Source organism: Rhinolophus sinicus, linkage group LG05, assembly GCF_036562045.2.
Source record: "Rhinolophus sinicus isolate RSC01 linkage group LG05, ASM3656204v1, whole genome shotgun sequence".
Classification (NCBI taxonomy): Eukaryota; Metazoa; Chordata; class Mammalia; order Chiroptera; family Rhinolophidae; genus Rhinolophus; species Rhinolophus sinicus.
In genome coordinates this window covers 85,881,705-85,897,495 of record NC_133755.1, presented here as the reverse complement: position 1 = coordinate 85,897,495, position 15,791 = coordinate 85,881,705, and the positions used below count along the sequence as shown (strand labels likewise).

The 15,791-nt window shown below is 43.6% G+C and overlaps 1 protein-coding gene and 1 long non-coding RNA gene across 4 annotated transcripts in view; one reads left to right on the top strand and one right to left on the bottom strand.

Annotated features, from left to right (window-relative positions):
- KIF6 (kinesin family member 6) overlaps positions 1 to 15,791 on the bottom strand; it is a 408,069-nt gene that overhangs the window by 98,255 nt on the left and 294,023 nt on the right. The gene's annotated exons all lie outside the window — the stretch shown is intronic.
- The window catches only part of LOC141571641 (uncharacterized), a 72,743-nt gene that overhangs the window by 26,349 nt on the left and 30,603 nt on the right, over positions 1 to 15,791 (top strand). For both annotated transcript variants that reach the window (XR_012496571.1, XR_012496570.1), the window contains one exon: positions 15,525 to 15,611. This is a non-coding gene — a long non-coding RNA (uncharacterized LOC141571641). The remainder of the gene's footprint in view (positions 1 to 15,524; positions 15,612 to 15,791) is intronic.

The window sequence follows — 15,791 nt, the reverse complement described above, 5'->3', positions numbered from 1 at the left end:
AGAATTTTCATTCTCATATTCACTAATTTATGACTTTCAATTTCTAGTGTTTTCTGATGCAAGGATACCAGAATAAAGCATGGCTGTAAGCTTTCTGCTCTACGTGTGCTCTATTACTCATAGTATCGACGTCTTAGAGCCAAGGAATACACATTTAATAGAACTTAAATAACTTTTTTTCTCTGATTATAAAGTCAGATATCGGAGGTCAGCAAGCTATGAGTGGTCAGGAGACAAATCCAGCCCACCACCTGTTTCTGTAAATAAAGTTGTACTGGTACACAGCGACACCCATCATTTACATATTGTCTTATGGTCGCTTCCCAGCTACAGTGGTGTGACAGAGACAGTATGGCCTGCAAAACTGAAAATATTTACTATCTGGCGCCTTACAGAAAAAGTTTGCAGACTCCTGTTATATACGATGTTAAACCACATTTTGAAAATATAAAAAAAAGAAAAAAAAAACACAACCTCCCATATTTTGAGATCTACCCAGTCTTTTTGCTAGTGGTTTTTATAGAGTGAAGATCATACCATATATATGATTTTGTACTTTGATTGTTCTTTTTTATTAGTTTCACATGTACAAAACACTGTAATAGTTAGACATTTATCATTTATACCCCTCACAAAGTGATAACCTCCCTCCCCCTATCCACTACCCCTCTGACATCACACACAGCTGTTACATTTCCACTGTCTCTATTCCATATGCTGTACTCCACTGCTTGTGACTATATATACATTAAATTATAGTTGACATTCATTATTATTCAGCTTCAGCTTCAGGTGTACAGCGCAATGACCAGGCATCTATACCGTCCATGAAGTGGTCTCCCTAATAAGACAAGTGTCCATTGGATACCCTACAAAATCTTTACAACATTATTGATTATATTCCCCAAACTGACTTTTGTGATCCCGTGGCAATCTTGTGGTTACTGACTGTACTTTCTAATCCCCTCACCTTCTCCCTTATCACCACCCTCCCTCCCATCTAGCAACCCTCAGATTTTCCTCTATGTCTCTGAGACTGTTCCTGATTAGTTACTTCATTTATTCTATTCTTTAGATTCCACATATAAGTGAGATCATATGGTGTTTGTCTTTCTCTGTCTGATTTATTTCACTTAGCATAATGTTCTCTCAGTGCATCCATATCGCTGCAAATGGTAAGATTTCGTTCTTCTTTATGGCTGCAAAATACTCCATTGTATAAATGTACCACAGTTTCTTAATCCAGTCATCTACCGATGGGCATTTCTGTTGTTTCCATGTCTTGGCTATTGTGTATAGTGCTGCAATAAACATAGGGGTGCATAGATTTTTTTAAAATTAGCATTTTGGAATTCTCTGGATAGATACCCAAGAGTGGAATTGCTGGTTCATAAGTTAGTTCCATTTTCAATTGTTCGAGATACCTCCATACTGTTTTCCATAATGGCTGCACCAATCTGCAATCCCACCAACAGTGCACGAGGGTTCCCTTTTCTCCACATCTTCGCCAGCACTTGTTTGCTGATTTACTGATAGACATTCTGACTGATTCTGACCGGAGTGAGGTGGTATCTTATTGTGGTTTTTGTTGCATTTCTCTAATGATTAGTGAGATTGAGCCTTTTTTCATATGTCTGTTTGCCATCTGTATGTCCTCTTTAGGAAAATGTCTCTTCATGTCCTCTGCCCATTACTTTAATTGGATTTTTTTTTTTTTTTTTTGGTGTTGAGTTGAATGAGTTTTTTTTAAAAATAAATTTTGGATATTAACCCCTTATCAGATATATCATTGACAAATATCTTCTCCCATTCAGTACGCTCCCTTTTTGTTTTATTGATGGTTTCCTTAGCTGTGAAAAAATTTTTAGTTTGACATAATCCCATGTTTATTTTTTCTCTTACTTCCCTTGCCCGAGGGGATATATCAGTAAAAATCTTACTCCGGGTAATGTCTGTAAACTTTCTTCCTATATTTTCTTCTAGGAGTTTTATGGTTTCAGATCTTACATTTAAGTCTTTAATCCATTTTGAATTTATTCTTGTATATGGTGTAAGGAGGTGGTCCAGCTTCATTTTTTTGCATGTGTCTGTCCAGGTTTCCCAGCACCATTTATTGAATAGACTGTCTTTACCCCACCATAAATTCTTGCTTCCATTGTCGTAGATTAAATGACCATATAGACATGGATTTATTTCTGGGCTCTCTATTCTGTTCCATTGATCTATGTATCTGTTTTTATGCCAGTACCATGCTGTTTTGATTACTATAGCCTTGTGGTATAATTTGATGTCAGGTATCATTATACCTCTCACTTTGTTCTTATTTTTCAAAATTGCCAAGGCTATCTGGGGTCTTTTATGGTTCCATATAAATTTTAGGATTATATGTTCTATTTCAGTGAAAAATGTCCTTGGCAGTTTGATAGGAATTGCGTTGAATCTGTATATTGCCTTAGGCAGTATGGGCATTTTAACGATATTAATTCTTCCTATCCATGAGCATGGTATGTGCTTCCATCTATTTGTGTCTTCTTTAATTTCTTTCTTCAGTGTCTTATAATTTTCTGAGTACAGGTCTTTTAGCTCTTTGGTTAAATGTATTCCTAGATATTTTACAGTCTTTGAAGCAATTGTAAATGGGACTGTTTTCTTAATTTCTCCTTCTGATATTTTATTATTGGTATATACAAATGCAACTGATTTCTGAACATTAATTTTGTATCCTGCTACTTTACTAAATTCATTTATCAGTTCTGATAAATTTTTGGTGGAGTCTTTGGGGTTCTCTATATATAGTATCATGTCATCTGCATATAATGACAAGTTTACTTCCTCCTTACAAATTTGGACGCTTTTTATTTCTTTTTCTTGTCCAATTGCTGAGGCTAGAACTTCCAGAACTATGTTGAATGGAAGTGGAGAAAGTGGGCAACCTTGCCTTGTTCCTGATCTTAAGGAAAATGGTTTTAGCTTTTCCCCATTGAGTATGATATTGTGGGTTTATCATATATGGCCTTTATTATGTTGAGATATGGTCCCTCTATTCCCACTTTCTTAAGAGTTTTTATCATAAATGGCTGCTGGATTTTGTTGAATGCTTTTTCTGCATCTATTGATATGATCATATGATTTTTATTTTTTATTTTGTTAATGTGGTGTATCACAATAATTGATTTGTGGATGTTGAACCAACCCTGCATACCAGGAATGAATCCCACTTGATCATGGTGTATGATCTTTTTCATGCATTACTGAATTCTGTTTGCTAATATTTTGTTGAGGATTTTTGCATCTATGCTCATTAGGGATATCAGCCTGTAGTTTTCTTTTTATGTAATGTCTCTGTTTGATTTTGGGATCAGGGTGATAGTGGCCTCGTAAAAAGTGTTTGGGAGCCTTCCCTCCTTCTGGATTTTTTGGCATAGTTTGAGGAAAATAGGTGATAATTTTTTTTGAATGTTTTGTAAAATTCCGCTGTAAAGCCATCTAGTCCAGGGCTTTTGTTTGTTGGGAGCCTGTTGATTACTGATTCTATTTCCTTGGTAGTAATCAATCTATTCAGGTTTTCCGTTTCTTCTTGAGTTAGCCTTGCAAGGTTGTATACTTCTAGAAAATTGTCCACTTCTTCCAGACTGTCTAATTTGTTGGCATATAGTTGCTCATAGTAATTACTTAAAATTTTTTGTATTTCTGTGGTGTCTGTTCTCACTCCTCTTTCATTTCTGATTTTATTAATTTGGGTCCTCTCTCTCTCTCTTTTGATGAGTCTGGCTAATGGTTTGTCAATTTTGTTTATCTTCTCAAAAAACCAGCTCTTGGAGTCATTGATCTTTTGTTTGTTTGTTTTGGTCTCTATTTCATTTATTTCTGCTCTGATCTTTATTATCTCCTTCCTTGTACTCCCTTTGGGCTTATTTTGCTGTTCTTTTCCCAGATGTCTTAAGTGTAAGGATAAACTGTTGATTCATGATTTTTCTTGTTTCTTTAGGTAGGCCTGCATTGCTATGAATTTCCCTCTTAGAACTGCTTTTGATGCATGCCATAGATTTTGGGTCATTGTGTTTTCATTTTCATTTGTCTTGAGATATCTTTTGATTTCTTCCTTGATTTCATTGTTGATCCATTCATTATTTAGTAACATGTTATTCAACCTCCATTTATTTGTGTGTCTTCCAGTTTTTTTCCTGTAGTTGACTTCTAATTTCATAGCACTGTGGTCAGAGAAGACACTTGGTATGATTTCAATTTTCTTAAATTTATTGAGACTTGTTTTGTGGCCTAACATGTGGTCTATCTTGGAAAAGGTTCCATGTGCGCTTGAGAAGAATGTGTATTCTGCAGCTTTGGGGTGAAGTGCTCTGAAAATATCGATTAAATCCAACTGGTCCAACGTGTCATTTAAGGCCACTGTTTCCATATTTATTTTTCATCTGGAGGACCTGTCACTTGTTGTCAGAGGTGTGCTGAAGTCCCCTACTATGATAGTGTTACTGTTGATCTCTGTCTTTATGTCAGTCAATATCTGTTTTATATATTTAGGTGCTCCTATGTTGGGTGCATCGATGTTTACTAGGGTTATGTCCTCTTGTCGGATCGATCCCTTTATTATTATATAGTGCCCATCTTTTCTTTTAATATATTCTTCATTTTAAAGTCTATTTTGTCAGAAATAAGTATTGCAACTCCAGCTTTTTTCTCATTTCCATTTGCATGAAATATCTTACTCCAACCCTTCACTTTCAGCCTGCGTGTGTCTTTTGATCTGAGGGGAGTTTCTTGTATATAGCATATGCAAGGGTCTTTTCTTATCCACTCAGCCACCCTATGTCTTTTGATTGGAGTATTTAATCCATTTACATTTAAAGTGATTATTGATAGGTACAGAGTTATTGCCATTTTGTTATTTGTATTTCTGGTCTTCATTAGTTAGATTGTTTTCATCTTTCTTCTGTTTACAGAAGCCCTTTTAACATTTCCTGCATTGCTGGCTTGGTGGTAATGAATTCCTTTAGCTTATTCTTTTCTGGGAAGCTCTGTATCTCTCCTTCAATTTTAAATGATAGCCTTGCTGGATAAAGCAATCTAGGTTGTAGGACTTTGTTTTTCATCACTTTGAATACCTCCTGCCACTCCCTTCTGGCCTGCAAAATTTCTGTGAAAAGTGATTTGACAGTCTTGTATGTAACCTGCTGTCTTTCTCTTGCTGCTTTTAGGATTCTCTCTTTGTCTTTAACCTTTGCCATTTTAACTATAATGTGTCTTGGTGTGGGCCTGTTTGGGTTCACCTTGGTTGGAACTCTCTGCACTTCCTGGGCTTGTATGTCGGTTTCCTTCATCAGGTTAGGGAAGTTTTTGGTCATTATTACTTCAAATATGTTCTCAATCCCTTGCTTCCTCTCTTCACCTTCTGGTATTCCTATGATGCGCATGTTGTTGCGCTTGATGTTATTCCGGAGGTCTCTTAAATCATTTTCATTGTTTTATATTCTTTTTTCTTTTTGTTGTTCCGCTTGGGTGATTTCTGCTAACTTGTCTTCTAAATCGCTGATTCGATCCTCTGCCTCATTTAACCTGATGGTAACTCCTTCAAGTGAGTTCTTTATTTTGGTTATTGTATTCTCTAGTTCTAACTGGTTGTTCTTTATGATTTCTGTATCCTTCTTTATGTCATCACTAAGCTCCTCCTTAAACATTCTTACCATCAATGTTCTGAACTCTGTCTCTGATAGGTTGATTACCTCTATTTCATTTGGTTCCAATTCTGGAGGTTTCTTCTGTTCTTTTATTTGGGACATGTTTCTTTGTTTCCCCATTCTGCCTGACTCTCTGTGTTTGCTTCGATGTATTAGGTAGATCCCCTAGGGTTCTTGGTCTTTGCTGGGTGATCTTATATAGTATGTGTCCTTTATATTTGACTTGCACCACTTCCCTATTCTCCTGTGCATGTGCTCCAAAGGTGACCCTTGTGTTGTGTGTATTCTCCTGCTAAAGTTCAGCTTTAATTGCTTTTGGCTTGTCAGTAGGTGTGATTGACTCCTAGGCTGACTAGTTGTGAGAATTGGCTCTGCCCGTAGTGGATGAGCTGTTGTGTGAGGGTTGACTGCTCAGATGGGGCATGGCTCCTGTGGCCTCTTGTGCTTGTAGAGAATTCCCTCGGGGTGTGTCACTTGTAGGTCAAACCCGGTAGTACTCTGGTTTGGTCTGAAGTTGGCCTCTGGGTATGTTGAATCTTGTGCCTCTTAAGCTGGGCCTTGGTAGGGCAATTTCAGAACAAAGCAAATTACCAAGCACAACAACAGTAACAACAACAGCAAAAGAAAAACCAGATACACTCACATGTAAAAACAACCGATAACCCACACTCAACACAGGCAAAAGTATCAAAAATACAAAAGAGAAAAAAAAGAAAAAAAAAGCAGCACCAGTCTTGGCTTAAGCCCACCCAACAATCTCCAGGTTGTCCTCTGCTGTACAAAGAGTCCTCTGCGTCTTGTGGAGGCAGAGCCGGCCACCTGGCGCCCAGAGTGTCCCTGGCACTGCAGTTCTAGATGAGTGGGGCTGTGGGGTGTGAATGGTAGTTTTTACAAAGTCAGTGCAGTTTCTGCTCTTTCCTGCACATAACGTGCTCTGAGAGCACCACAGCCAGCCATGGGGGTATTCCCTGTGCCCAGGGCTCCTGAGTCTTAGGGCACTGCTTCTGCCGGGTGGTGTGGAAGCATGACATTTCTGAACTGCTGAACGCCTAGAGCTGCCTCTGCCACCTGCTGTTGACCTCTGTGTGTGTCTCTGTAGCTGTAAGTATCCTGTGCTACAGGCCAGAAAAGGTGGGGGCTGGGAAGGGAGGGTCTTCCGTCTCCCAGCCCAGTAGTGTCAAACTCTTCCCAGCCTCTTCCCTAGGTCACAGCTGTAAAGCGGCTTTTTCTAGGCCCTGAGCACTACAGCTCCTCTATAATCTGATACTACTCTTCAGTTCAGGGGCCAGCTTGAGACTCTGCAAGGGCGGGGGTAGGATTGCTGTGGGAGAGTGGGGGGAGGGGCCCAGGTTTGCCTTTAGTCTTTTTTGTCCCACCTAGGGCCCAGGTAGAGATCTCATCCATAAATGCCTCAAACACTGGATGCTGGATATGCTGCTCTCTCAACAGGAGAGATCAGCTGTGGGACGCAGAGAAAGAGCGTCCCACAAGTGTCCTGGCTCTTGTGATCTCTGTTCTGTGACCTGAGGTCCCGGCAGCCGCAGATGCATGCTGAATCTCTGCACCGCTCCCTTCCCTTTTCCCCTGCTCGCCCGGTTTGCCCACATTCAAGTTAATCCTAGTGTGAATCTCTTAGCTGTTCTGTGTGATGAGCAGAAAGTCCTTTGATGGATTATAGATGTTCAATTTGTGGTAAGTTCCGGAGAACTCAAGAAGACCACCTTGCTGCCGCCATTCCTATGACGTCACCCCTCTGATTTTTTTTTTACTTAGCATTGTAACATTAATCATTCCCCATGTCATTAGAAACTTCTCCATTATCTTTGATGGCTGCCTACTAGCCAGCAGATGGTTGTGCTGATGTTTACTTAATGGTTCCTTCATGTTACCCAACAAATACTTGTGAGACATCCAGGGAGAGCCCAACCTTGTGCTGGAGAAGAATGTATGAGAAACATGCCACACAGGACCTTATGAAATGATAGTTGCTCTCCCATCTTCTCCTTTCTGCCGTGAAATTTAAGAGGCAACTGAAAAATCTATGAAACAAATACATAATACGTGGCTACAGTAAAGCACTGTGCTACGTGCCCAACACTGGCCAGGCCATTAGAATGACTAGGGAGGGGCCAATCTATGACTGGGGAGTAGTCAGGAAATTTTCATGTACAAGGTAGGATTGACTGGGTTTTATGGGTGTGTACGAGATTTTAGAAAAAATTTTATTATGGAAATTTCCAAATATACGCAAAATAGAGAGAATGACAGAACGTACCCTCCCATACCTACCATCATATTTCATTAATTGTCAACATGTGGCCAATTTGATTTTTTACTCTCTCCTCTGTCCCCATCCTCTCCCACCTCCCCAATATTTCTGGATTCCAGTAAATCCCATAAATTGTTTCATCCATAAATGCTTTAGTTGAGCAGGATTTTGTTAGAGGAAGTAGAGAGGAGGGTATTCCAGGCAGAGGGACGACATGCCATGACTGCTCTGTGCTTGATGAAAAGCAGTGTGAGTGATATCACTGCTGTTTTCCGAATCTGTCTTCCTGGCCTGTGACCGCAGGCAGGAAGTTTCCAGGGAAGGAGACAAAATTTTCTCCCAATGTTAGGTTTCTTGGGCCTCCACCCCTGGTTCCCTCATTAAGTGTGTTCATCATAGAGTATGCATGTCCTCTCTTCAGCGAAGGCCTGTTACCTTCCGGAGAGAAGTGAAGTTCCATTTGATGCCATTCAGATTGAATTCGGTTCAGCAGACATTCCTATGATGTGTAGGTTACTGTGCTGGGCTCTGTGGGGTCACAATGGCCTTTGCTGGGCAGCCATCATCTGAAGTTTGGTCCAGGCCACTCAGAAGATGAGGACTATCTTCATACTTTAAGCTCTGCATGTGGAGATGCCTCCATGTCCATCTCCATTACCTAGGATTTTGTAGGATTTGATCACCCTTCATTGCTCAATGAATGATTCCTCTTACTGCCAGGTCTGTAGAGTTCTGGAAGCTTTAGACTTTTTGGAATAAGGAAAATACAAGAGCAAGGCTTCAAGCCTGCTGAAATTCATGTCAGTGCTGGAGGAAAGCAGAGCAGAGATAGAAAAGAGAAGATACCACAGGCAGAATAGGCAATCTCCACAGCAGCACTGTTTGGAGAAGCCCTGATAGGCCTGGGATAGAAAGCTCCCTCATCCGCACACCCCCACCACCTTGGCAGTGCCCAGAGGTGTCCAGGGCGCATGGTGGATGGAGCTGCTTAGTGCTGTGGTCAATGCTCTCCAAAGAGCCACCCTGCAGCGGGCCTGGCAGACAGCTGTGAGCTGTTCCAGTCCCTTCTCTGCAGCCCAGTGCCAAGCTTAAAAGGGTTTACCTACTGAAGAGGTGTGGGCTGAGTGCTGTCCTGTGTTCATGAGACCATTTTTCCCTTCATTCTGCAGTTGTCATCACTCCAGGCCTCCCCACCCACTTGCATTCCAGATCCCTGGTTGTCAAGACAAATTCTTTCCTAAGGAAGCCCAGCCCTGAGGGACAAGAGGGGGTGGTGTAAAGGGAGCCGGGAGAGATGAGATGGGAAAGCAGGTGATGCCAAACTGCTGAGAAAGGAGGGGAGCCCCCCAATTCTGCCACTTTCTTCCTTGCCCACCCTGCACCTCCATGCCTTGCCAGCGGGTCTCCCTTGGTCCCACTCCCTCCCCTTCCACCTGCCTCCATGTAATTCCTGCTCATCCAGAGTTGACTCTGATCCCTGACCTTCTGAAAGAGGCACATTTTCATTAATGACATGGCTCAGGGAGCCAGCGTGTGACCACGGCAGTGAACTTGTGCTGACTGTCCCCAGGGCATGCTGCACCCTGGACAATATCCTCAGCTGGGGCTACACTGGTGAGGAGGCGTAGCCCTTGAGGGCCAGGTAAGAAGGCTCTGGGACTCAACCAGAACCATCTGTGAGCCCCCAAGGGTCTGTCACTCCTGGTGCTCAAGTGTTCCTACTAGGGAGTCACTGGTTGTGTGGCTCACACTGGGGGGTTGCTGGGTACAGATCTGGGCTGGCAGGCACAGAACCTGTCTACCTTGGGCCAAGGCCTGGGTGTGGAAGGGTGCAGTGCTCGGGCTGGTCTCTCACACCTGCCTTCCTGAGATAGCTCGTCTCCACACATCCCGCTGCACCCACTGCGCGTCCAGCACTGTGCTGACGACCACTGTCTCCACAGGAAACTCATTCTCTTTCACTGGCTTCCACGTCCGATCACCTGGCTCTCCTGGGTTTTACCCATCTCTCCCTGGCTGCTCCTTTTCAGTCTCCTTGGAAGGGTCTTCTTCTGCAGGCTGTTGCTTAGACGTTGGTAAGTGTCAGGGTTCTGACCTAGCCCTGTCCTCACGTTACTATTCTCTCTGGGTATTCCTCACGCCAGTGCCTTCATTTGTGATTTCTGCTGACATCTCCCAAATCTCCACCTCAGCCCTGCTGATTTCCTGACCCCATAGCCAGCTGCCCATCGGATGTCCTGCAGATACCTCACATTCACTGTCTCCAAAGCAGAACTGATGACTTTCCCTGAAGACCTCCCGCCTTTCTCCTGCCTTCCTCACCTCATTACGGGCACCAGCATCACGCAGTAACCCGCTCACCATCCTTTGCCTCGCTTCCATTAGCCCCTTTACTCAATTGTGGAATTGCGTCCATTCTACACGCTCAGTATCTATCATAGCATTCCACTTCACTTGACTCCTACTTGGCCTTAGAGAAGAAGTTCTCACCTCTTTCCCAGGTTACTTCGAGGACTGCTTGCTACCTCCTTCAGGCTACTTCCCACAATTTAGCTGTGGAGCACTTTCTTCAATGCAAACTTGAGCTTGTTATTATCCTGCTTAAAACTCTTTCAGGGCTCCCGGTGACATCAGGACAAAGTCCACGTTCCTTAACCTGGCTAACTAGACTCCTCAGTTCTGGCTCCTGCTGATTTCTCCAGGTTCTCCTTTGCCTTTCTAGGCTGAATTGCTTTCAGTGCCATCAAGTGTCACACTCTCTCTCTCACGTTAGGGCTGTTCCCTTTGCATGGGACCTCTCTCTTCATCTGGCTAGTTTGTACCTAATCCCTCAGGTTCAGCTGAGATGTCTCTTCCTCTGGACCACTTCCTAGGACGGCCATACGTGTCACCATATGGGCTCCACAGCACCCTGAACTGTCCTCACAGGCAGACAGCACGCTGCACTGGGATTGCCTGGTTTTTTTTTTTTAAAGGATTTTATTGGAGAAGGGGAATAGGACTTTATTGGGGAACAGTGTGTACTTCCAGGCCTTTTTTCCAAGTCAAGTTGTTGTCCTTTCAATCTTAGTTGTGGAGGGTGCAGCTCAGCTCTAAGTCCAGTTGCGGTTGCTAGTTGCAGGGGGCGCAGACCACCATACCTTGAGGGAGTCGAACCCGCAACCTGTGGTTGAGAGGACACGCTCCAACCAACTGAGCCATCCGGGAGCTCAGTGGCAGCTCAGCTCAAGGTGCCTTGTTCAATCTTAGTTGCAGGGGGCGGAGCCTCCCATCCCTGGCAGGACTTGAGGAGTTGAACTGGCAACCTTGTGGTTGAGAGCCCACTGGCCCAGGTGGGAATTAAACCGGCAGCCTTTGGAGTTAGGAGCATGGAGCTCCAACCACCCGAGCCACCAGGCTGGCCTGGGATTGCCTGTTTATTTCTTTGTTTCCCTTTCGATGTCTTAAGTTCTGTGAGGATAGTGAGAACATCTGTTTAATTCACTCTTATATTCTTGGAGCTTAGAATGGGCTCGTACTGAGTAAGCATTCCGGAAACTGCAGAACAAAGGAAGCAAGACGTGAGCGAGCACATGTACAAAGGCAGTGTGAGCAATGCGGACAGCAGTGGACTGGGAGTCAGAGACCTGGATTCTAATGCCCACTCCACCTCTTAACAGCTGGATCTCAGATTCCTCATTTCTGAGCTTAGGATGAGATGCCTCTCAGGGCTGGGCTGATGTGGAAAGTTCCCAGGTGCAAGTGCTCTTTGGGACTGTGAAGCAAGACCACTGTCTGGCTGTGTCGGAAACCCGGGGGCATGGGACCAACTGTGAGGTGGGATTGCATGTTGGAAACAGTAACCACAGACAACAATGGATAAGCATCGTCCTGTCAGCAAACCAAAGAGTCAGAGGGAATCTTGCAAGTCAACGGTGAATGTCACCCAAGACAGCTGCCAAGTTCTTCATCTTCAAAGGGAATGAAAAGGATGGGGGATTGAGACAGAATGTCAGGTAACTTCCTAGACCAGCTCCTGGGAGAATCCCACCTTGCCCTGAGTGTGCGTTAGGCAGAGACGTAAGTCATCACTGGGGGGCCGCTGAGGAAGCCCAATGCCTGGCTTTGCCCCAGGGAAATTAGAAACACAAACAATTTAGTGGGCAGCATGGGCAGCTGCTGCTTTAACCTAGCGGGCCACCTTTCACTTCCCTTACACTTTAAAAAAAATTCCAATATTCCTTTTCTATTTCACCTCATTCCCCCATTAGGATGGCTCCCTTCTCTCGTCTGGTGTGGAACAGTTCCTTCCTTGACTCTCAAGAAGCCTGCTGCTGCCTTCTCTTACGTCTAGTTAGCTACAATCTTCTCAAGCAGTTTTCTTTACTGCTAAGATTTCTCAAAGTAAACTTCAAATGTCAATCTCAAGCAAAAGAGTGCTTTTGAGTATCATTTGTGAGGCCGGCACTGTTTTAAGAACTGTGGGGGGGCTGAGAAGATTCTAATCTAATCTCTGCTCTCAGAGTGTATAATTCTAGTTCAGGAGACAAGAGGTAGGCAGAAAAAAAACAAACGGAAAAATAATAAAGGTTAAAATTGAAGTCTAATGGGAACCAGGGAACTCCTATTTGTCATGGATGTTATTTCCAGATGGTGCCATGAGATTTCTCTCCACCCTTGGTCCAGTTTTCCTGTTGGTTTTAGAGTGTTGCTCTATTCTATGTCTGAAGGATCCAACTGAGTAAAGGGGCGCTTTTCCAGGTTTATTCGTATTATCAATGCCCTTTTTCCAACTGCAGTTAATCTCCCTGTTTATGTCTGCTTTTGTTATTTAATGGCACTCTGTGAGTGAGTGACTCAATTTGTAGGTAAGATCTGCCACAAAAGAAAGTTAGCTGTGTGTTGCCTGGGCACTGGTGTTTGCCTAGCATGGGCTTTCCAGCCCCTCTTCATATTATTATATACTATGAGAGTGAGTCATGCCTGAAAAATGAAGTGATTTTCAATTGCAATTGTCTTCTACTGAAAAATCCGGCTTAAGAATCGGCTCACATGCTGTAGTTCAGTGAAGGGCAAACATCCTATTAACATGCCAACATTTTGTTTCTGTTGTCACAGGCAGGCAGCATAGCTTTTCCCTGATATGCCAGAGCTGGGGGAGGCTAGACATCCCCTGTGAGGGCAGTAAAGGGTGCAGGTAAGAAGAGGAAGAAAACCCTTCTATTAAGTAACACAGATGTAGGAGCCGTCGGTCGTGCCCTCCTGCAACTCTAAAGCAACTCTTGCACTCTTGGGGAGCTGCGGGAGTTAGAAGGGATGGTGGGTCACCAATAGTCCCTATATTTAAGCTTTGAACCTATGTACTATGGGCTAGAGAGGCTGAGCTGGCCCGAGGCTCAGATGTGGGGGCAATTAGTCCTGAGTCCCTCTTTTGTGGATTTTGCCAATGTGATGTCACAACACTAGAATCATCAGCGAGCAGAGTTATTTGATATGAGAAGTAGGGATAAAATGCTAATGCAGGCCGCTGCATCCTGGTTGCTGAGGACTAGGAGAAAGGTGAGACGAGGTAGAGTAGGTAGCGTTTGGTCATTTAATGCCATCCTGAGTAAAACCCTGCTGGAGCATGTCTGTGTTCCCAGGACTGGCCAGTTCTCCTGAGATGGTCCCCGTGATGCTTCCGTTCACTAGCGGGAATGGGAACAGATGCGTAGGGGGTGGTCAGGTTACTGTGGACTGTTCTCTAAAGTAAAGGTGGCACGGAGGTCACCTCTATATGCATCTGTGGGGACTTATTTTGATGTCTAAAGGAACACTGGCTCACAGCTATTTGTTTTCATATAAAAACATTTTCTCTTAGTCTTCTGTCTTAAGCAGTTATGAGCATATCATATATAATTATTGAATATGCACCATGAATGCAAACCAAACCTCCCATCCTTAGAAAGGGGTAGGTCCTAGGTTGTACCCCCAAGGACCAAATATTCCTTCAATGATTTTTATTACAGTAACATTAAAGAGATGTAGATATTTTTTTAAAAAAATGTGGGCTGGTCTCCTGACTTTCCATTTGACTTACAAAGACTGATTTACTGCTGGGTAAACCTTTTTTTAAAAGAAAGCTTTGTGTGAGTTTCATTAATTCCCTTGCTCTATGATCTCAGGGAAGATGGGACCTCCAGTATTACCAACCCATCCTGCTTGATTAAGATGTATTTAAACCCCAAAGCACATTTGTCACATGGGTTATCAGAGCTCTGCTGTACTAGAGTTTAGTGAGCTCCGTATCAGAAGGCTTAGAAAGACCACAACACCCTCATTTCTAAGATTACCACCCTGACCCCCCACCTTCCCACTGGAAACACACCTAAACTCAAGGGTACAAGCCAGAACCAGGAGCCAGGCCAATTCTAAAATAAGAAAGATGAAGCAGCCCACTCTTCCTCAGCCAGTGGTTCTTAAGCATGAGTACGCAAAAGAATCACTTGGCAACTGGTTTAACCTGAAGAGTTTCTGAGATCCTACCTCAGAGCTTCTGAACCTCAAGGTATGTGGACACTGTCCAGCCAGCGGTTTTCAAATCTGGTTGCATGTTGGAATCTTTAAACAAATGCAGCTCTGGCTCTACCTAATTAAGTTAGAACATCTGTGGCGTCAGGCTGAGGTGTCGGTAGCTTACAAGCTCCGTGGTCATTTGAACATCAAGCCAGGGTTATAAGGCACTGGTGTAAGCTCTGAAGCCTCAGGTAGTGACACAGCTTAAGGGCACTTTGGAAGCCCTTATTGGATGAGGCAGCTGTTGTCTAGTTTGACACGATTATCTTCAGACACACAAGGTATCCTGCTCTATATATATATGAGTACATGGCTTACAACATGGCAAAGCATTAGAAGGTTTGTGAAACTCCTGGATTTGCGTGGATGTGCATAGGCACATTTTTTTTTAGGGAGAGAGCTCTCATCTTTCAGTAAATTCACTTTATTTTCTCCCCCACCCCTTGTTTTATTCATTTATTCATTTAAATCCGAGTCTTGGTCCCATTGTCTTCTCCACAAAGGTAATCATTTTATGGTTAAAGTATGCTAAAGTTTATCTTTTTGTTTGGCTGTTTTTCTTTGGTGTTCACGTGTTTACAAGGTACATAAATTGTGTGTTCTTAGTGTTATCCTTGCTAGTATGTGTACATTAATCCACATATCCAACCTATGAAAGCCCTTCTCTCTACTTCCCCAGGAGGGGACACTCAGAAGGCTTCTAACTCTCCTCGGCCCAAACAGAGCTGCCCTGAGCATCCTCCTGTGTGTCTCCTTCTGAACCATGAGAACTCGGGAGGTACACCTGGAACTGGAATTGCTGGGTCATGGGGGTGCATACCCTTCTTTGGACTAAGGAGGGCTGCAATGCGCTCCAGATGGCTGTTCTGGCTACACACCTATCACCTTCACTGTGCACCTAACGTGATCTGCGATTCCCACCAACCCCCTCCACTCCCCCACCCCGCCCAAGTGTAAGTGCTGCGGTTAACCGTCCAAGCTGGGCCCTCGATGCTGAATGCCTTCCTTTCCTTGCTCTTTTTTTCTAGGTCTGCCTTCTTTCTCACTCCCGGGGCAGCTGTATTAAACCTTCATCACCATCCTCAAGTCTCTTGTTCTGCCTCAACTTTCACAGAGTAAGTAGAGATCACCTTTAATCTTCTCCCTCCACTTCTGAATGTATCAATGTCAGCCCCATCTTGCTTTGTTGTTTTATTCAGGCCTCCTTCCAGGCTCAGCTCCTCTGATCTTTTGATTCCCTCCTGACTGGACTCCCTGAAGCCTTGCTGTGTCAGTCTTTTCCTTGTTCGGCTATC